This window comes from Neofelis nebulosa, chromosome 15, assembly GCF_028018385.1.
Source record: "Neofelis nebulosa isolate mNeoNeb1 chromosome 15, mNeoNeb1.pri, whole genome shotgun sequence".
NCBI classification, from domain to species: Eukaryota; Metazoa; Chordata; class Mammalia; order Carnivora; family Felidae; genus Neofelis; species Neofelis nebulosa.
Genome location: NC_080796.1, coordinates 63,465,745 through 63,472,601, shown reverse-complemented (window position 1 = coordinate 63,472,601; position 6,857 = coordinate 63,465,745).

The following is a 6,857-nucleotide window of genomic DNA, read 5'->3' as shown; positions in this document are numbered from 1 at the left end:
TGTAACCGGATCCACTGAAGAGGATCTTTCTTTCTCATGCTCCCTTGTGCCCACACTAGTCACCGATGGTTTGCCTGCCCGTGAACCGGATCCGACTGTCCCTCTGGTGTCCGGCGATTCCCCCCCGAGGTCTATATTTCCTACTCTAGATAACCGGAGAGACGCAGAGGACAGTGCACGCCGCTTGTACGTGGGTGCTTGTGTGGTTGAGGGGGGAGGTGCTGAGGTGGGGCCAAGTGCTGTGAGTTTCAGCTGCTGAATTTCACTCTGATTTCGGAGTGACTGTACTAGCTCTTTTTTTTTTTTTTCTTGGAGGGGGTTTGTGTATCCACACAGTCATGAGACTTGTTTGGCTCTTTAGTTTCCACGGGGGACAGTAGCCCTACCCTTTTCCTGGTTGATTGTTGAAGGAAATCAGTATTTCATTCATCAGTATCATGAACTATCTGCACTCCAGGCTGTCTCCAGAAGTTATAAACCTGAACTCTCTCTTGTCCCGTCTTTTTCCGTGGCCAGTTGTGAGGAAAAGTTTTTTACTGAGGATTTTCTGAAAGACAGAATCAGGCTTTCCACGATCTCACTTTACCTTTGTGTAAAACCACACTACGAGAAAGCTGTGTGCTTGGGATGTGTTTTGGCCTCTTGCAAAAGATGCTGTCACTGAATTTCACCAAGAGGTTGTCTCCAGCCTATACTGACAGGTGATACTGGGAAAGCCATGCGAAACACATTTTATTTCTTGTAAGAAGTTTTGGAAAATGTTATCTTACGTCATACATTGCCCTTTCTATCTGGATAACAGCAACGCAGCAAACAAGTGTAGAGATGATTCTCTGATGTCTCAGCATTAGGGAAAATGTGCTTCTCCTGAGCTGGGGTTTCTTAGGAAGAACAATTTCATAGTAGGTATAAGTACAATCTCATTGGACTGAGCCCTGCTGGCTGGAAATTTTTTGTAGCTTGTACACGTGATTTTGATGTCAAAGTGACCGTGGCGTATCTTGGAACTTATGCTCATGATGCATTCTTTTGCAATATTTTGTCAAAAATCCTTCAGCGGGTTTAAAATCATGGCCTCAACTTACTGCAGCTGACTTATAGATGCTCATTGGTTTTGTAGCATATAAAAATTAAATGGTATTTATTTGAAAATGTTTTGCAATTTGGAGGTTATAGTGTGTTTCTTCTGCTATCAACCCAAATTATTTTTTCTGGAGCTCTTCACACTAGGTGGCAGGAGTGGCTCGTAGAGGAGTTTAATTCCCTAACCAAGAACTTTGATCGCATCTGGGGAGGCAGGCGGGGGGGGGGGGGGGGGCGGCGAAAGGGCAGTTATTTACAGTGGATTCTGGCGTGTCCTACTCTGCTGAAGCGAGTGAATGCGTGGCTTGGGAGATGGTCTGATTCTAAGCGTGTGGCCCCACACATGTTCTTTCTGCCTCCATTTTTGTGCCAGAGAGAGACGGAGAGATAGAGAAAGAGACGGAGGGAGGAAAGGAGAGGGGGGAGGGAAAGAGAGAGAGAGAGTGAGAGAGAAAGAAAGGGAGAGAAAGAGGATGTTGGGAGAGAGAGAAGGAGGGAGGTGGGGGCAAAGAGAGAGAAAGAGCACCTTCTTTATTCCTTTTATGAAAATAACCAACATCTCATTTAATAAATAACAAGAGAGGTGAGAAGTCGGGAGCCTTCCTGGGATGAACCAGCGGTCTCTGTCGTGTGCCGATGTAACTCTCCACAGTGTTGACAGGTGCCAGGTTAGCAGCGTTCCTGCTTGGAATTCTGCTCACATATTGCTTTCGGATCATTTCAGGTTATTCAGTCAATGTGGAGAGGTGGCCCGAGAAATGGACAGTGGGTCACACAGCCTCCTTCCTAGACTTGGCTTTGTGTCGGGCAAGTCACTGAGTCACCTTAATACTAAGTTCCGTCACCAACGAAATGGGGAGGATACTAGTCCTTATTTCATAGTGTGGTTTTGAGAATTAAAGGAAATAATACCTGTGAAGTGTTTGTGGGAAGTGTATATGTCAGTTGACATTGATTTTTTGATCTGGGGCAAATCAAATTCTGGGAACCTCAGTTTCAAAACCAATAAAATGATAGCTTTGAATAATATGACTTCCAAAGTGTTTCATAGCCCCCAAAGTTGAAAATTTGTGTACTCTGTGTGCAGCATTTATGTCATTTTTATGTCACTCATGTGGTGTCACATATGGTCGCACACACAACAGTTAATTGTGTCCTTAGTAAATGCCTTTTGAATTCTAGATGAATAGGAAATAGACTCTTCTAATGTGATTGATTTTACATGTAAGAAGATGAGTAAGGCATAAATAACACATTCTATTTTTTCCCTCTTGGTAATTCATTTAATCATTACTTTTAAAATAATGGGCATATAGGGACCAAATCCTTCCTGCGTACCAGGAACTGAGTGAGAATCCACGAGGCACAGAAAGCTAAGATAGAACATGATTCCTGTCCTCAAACACCTGAGCTCTGGGGGAGGCCACACACTGTAAAATGGTGCCACAAAATTGGGGTCTGTACAGGATCCCATTGGAGTACAGGGTGAATGTGTTTGTTTTATCAGGGAATTGCAAGCCATTTGGGGTAGCTGGTACTGAGAGGACTTATGGGGAGTGGTAGGAGATGGGGTTCCCTCAAAATGTTTTCTAGGTCTGGGTGTGCCTCGTCTATCAGAACAGCCACGTTGGAAGTTTAAATGTGTGTAAAATGCTGTATCTTTAATTGATGGAAACAGAATACTGGTTTTATTTTAACAATTTGCTCTAAGAATTCTCTATAATAGGAATGATAGCAGGAACATTATATTTTGTATACTTGTACTATATTTTAGTTTATAATACTTTTGACATTAACTTAGTGGTTAATCATAATAATAGTTCCTTCCATGTAATGAGCCCATACTACTTTCTAGGTACTGCATCTGGCACCTGACACAGGGTGCTTTATTTATTCCTAATTAGAACGCTTTGTATCAGGGACCCAAGTTTACCACTAAGGGGTGCCAAGATGGGGAGAAGCAGATTAAGCTCTGTGAGGTTGAAGAACATTAAATTTTTTCTTTTAATTTTTGAGAGAGAGAGAGAGTGAGAGAGAGACAGGGTGTGAGCAGGGGAGGGACAGAGAAAGAGGGAGACACAGAATCTGAAATAGGCTCCAGGCTCTGAGCTGTCAGCAAAGAGCCCAATGTGGGGCTCGAACTCACAAACTGCGAGATCCTGACCTGAGCCCAACTCGGACGCTTCACCAACTGAGCCACCCATGCGCCCTGGTCAAAGAAGACCTCTAATCCATCTATCCATTATATCTCTAGCATCTGGCATGGTGCCTGGTACACAGCAGGAATTTAAGTGACATCTAATTAACTAAATGAAATGACTTGCCCAGGGTGGTATCACTAGTAAGTGGTGGGGTCAACACAAAGGTACTTGATTTTGACAACTTAGATTTGATATAATCATGGCTGGAGAAAGTCTATTTTCTATAGTGTAGAAGAGAATCAAGCTCAACATATGTCTTTTTGGCCAAAGACCCTTTCTAGAAAGGAATATGCTCTTGGTAATAATTTCATTTTCATTTCTCAAGGAGGTTGAGTCTTTGGTGAGACAGTCTTCAGTGGTATGTAAGACAGTCAAGACTCTTTACCCCTTTCTCACTGACATGGATGTGATGAGAAAAGCAAATAGGATGAAATGTGAAACACATCATTCCTGCTTCCCTTTTCTTCTCTTATAGCTAAGTCTCTGTGACCTTTTACCTTTCATTTGTGTTGGATTCTGGCTCCATAGGATTCAGGGAGACTAATATTTGCTGTAGCAGTGAGACATGAAGAAGCTCCAAAGGTAGAAATACATGTATCATGTTTCTAAGAAATCTTTCTTTTCATTCTTAGTTTGACCAAACAGCCTCTAGCTGAAGATGTTCTATTATTTTTTCAGCTGTTGGCCTTGGAAGTAATTTTAATTGAGGCCAGGTCATCAAGAATTTTGGGAAAATGTACCTATCGAAAGAACATTTTTTGGGACTTTTCAGTTTACTCTTTTTAAAAATAATAATTTTCTTCCTAATGGACTTGATTGAATAATTCAGCAAACAGTTATTGATTGCTTACTATATGTGAGGTCCTGTGTTGGGTGCTGGGGGTGCAAAGATGCCAAGACACAGCTCTTGCTTTCAAGGATGACGTGGAAATAGAATCGGAGGCAGATCATTGTTGTACTTGCCGTGTGCAAGACCCTCAGTGGGGCAGCGGGGAACATGCAAACGCCTATGGGTTACAAAAGAGGTGAGAACAGAGGCCACAGATAACTTCCCACCACTGGTGACTTGAGGCCAGGAGAGTGCTAGAGACTGAATTTGTCCTCAGAGTTCATACGTTGAGATCCTAATGTCTAATGTAACGGAATTAGGAAGTGGGAACTTTGGTAGCTGACTAGGTTATGATAAGAGCAGAGCCCTCCTGCATGGGAGTAATGCCCTTATAAAAGAGACCCGAAAGGGCTCTCCTACCCTTTCACCCAGGTAAGAATACACATGGGAAGTCAGTAGTCTACAACCAGAAGGGGGTCTTCACTAGAACTTGACCGTGACGGCACCCTGATCTTGGACTTCTCAGCCTCCAGAACTATAAGAAGTAAATTTCTGTTGTTGACAAGCCACCCGGTCTGTGTCACTACATTATAGCCACTTGAACTAAGACAGGGAAGGTAAAGGAGAAGGGAAGGTCTTCCTGGAGGGGCAAGTTCACCTGCTGGGTATGAACGGGTGAAGGGTCCCCCAGCTCCCTGGCAGCAATCTAATACCTCCCACCTCATCACTTTGATGACCAACAGCTCCCAGATTTTAGAACCAGATTTATCACTGTATTATTACGGTTTGTTTTATATTTACCAGCTGAAAGAGGCCAAATGGAATTGACCTAGATGGTCCTCAGGTGGAGAAGCTGAAACTCTCTTCTTCCTCCAAGGGCAGCTCGCTGATGTGTGCACCTCCCATGTTGTCCTCAGGCCGGGCTCTGAGGAGCTGATTTGTCTTGGGTCATTTATCTTGAGTCCACAATATTGTTCATTGCTCCCACAGTCTCTTCTTCCCTTTTATTCTCTCCCTGTTTCTATTCTGTTGTTCAACCCATACTGATATTATCCCCAATTTCTTCTAAGAAATGTGGCACAAAGGTGAATGCAAACCTGAGTACAAAGACTTTGGGGCAGAACTTTTGAGTATTTCCGTCTATCATTAGAGGCTGAAGGATCCCTGGAGATCCAGAGACTTGGTAACACGTTCAGTAATCTGACCGACTCTGCTCTTGGGTCCTGATTTCAGCTGAGTTTACCAGTTGGAATCCATGATCATCTACATGTTAGACCAGTGTTGAGTCTGAGAACGCCAGCATAAGTTTGCCTCATGATTAGACACCAAGGGCAGGTAGCAGTCATTGAGAAGCCCTGAAATGGCAAAGTTAGGGAACTGGGTTTTGAAAATGAGTCACCCAAACATTTTCTTTCCAAACATCTGCAGGTTGTTAGCCTGATTTATTTTGAATTAAAAAATCTTTTTGAGCTGGCTGACAGCTTATTTTAATTCCCAGCTGTTAAAATGTTTCAGCAATTGGAATTAGGGGTTGTGCCATTGCTTTTGATGTGGTGGGAAGCAGTTCAGCTCTCAGGTACACCTGGGGGACCTGCCCCCTCTCATCATGGTCCTTCAGTTTTATTCCTTCTGTTTAAGAGCTTGGTGCTTTGAGCTCTTTGTTTACGATCTATTTGCTTGGGTCTTATAGCCCTGGTGGCCAAGGGAGTTTAGCTCATATTCCAGGCTGTGGTGGCTTTTATCCAGCACCTAGCACTTTGTGGCTGCCTTAGATTCTTTCTGGAACAAGTTTGGGGAATAAGCAAATACATAAATAAGTTTATATTTAATTGACATTGCCTCTTCCTCTCCCCAAATATGCTGAAATAAATTTGCCACTCAAAGTCATGGTTCTGATAAATGTTTTTAAGATTTTTCTGTAGATTGTTGGCTTGGTAAGGGCTTTTGACTTGTTCCCCACTTTTCTGTGGTTGTGGGTGAACACCTCTTATTTTTGCTGTGATTTTGGAGAGGGAAACCTGGGGACTCAGTCTCCTCTCTCCAGTTCCTACCCAGCACAAACAGGGACACCACCAGCACTATCTACTATTCCCATCACCATTTATTACTACCATCAGCACCAAGAAGCCATTCCTTGGCACTCTGAACTCTCCCAGCATAACATCCTATTATTCATATTATTTTTATTGTCAAATTCCCCCCTGCCCCAAATTATCTATACTAGCTAGCTACTTACACCTCTTTAGCTCACTGTTATGCCTCATTTTTTTTTTTTTTCCATATCCATTGTGGCTTATTTCCACCACTCTGTTGAGACTGGGCTCTCAAAGGTCATCCATAGCTATTTAATTGAGAGTCAGTCCTCTTGTTATCTTCTTCACTTATTATCTGACCTCTGTGTACCTGTGTGAAGGGAAACTTTGAGACCAAAAACTAGAATGACAGAGTGGAACATTTAAATACTAGAGTAGGGGTTTGGGGCTTTATTCAGTAGGCATTGGGCGATCCAATCCTGCTTTTAATCTATGTGAAACTGAGCAGTGAGTAGATTTATCCAAAAATGAGGAAATGGGTAGAATATTGTCACAATAGTCTAGGTGGAGAAAGGTACTGAGGGTATAAATGAGAATAATGATACAGAGAATTGAATGTTAAGCGGGTTGGAGAGATATTGAAAGAGTCTAATAGAGACGATTAAAGGTTGATGAAATACGTGGAGGGAAAGCGGAAGAAAGCCATAGCCT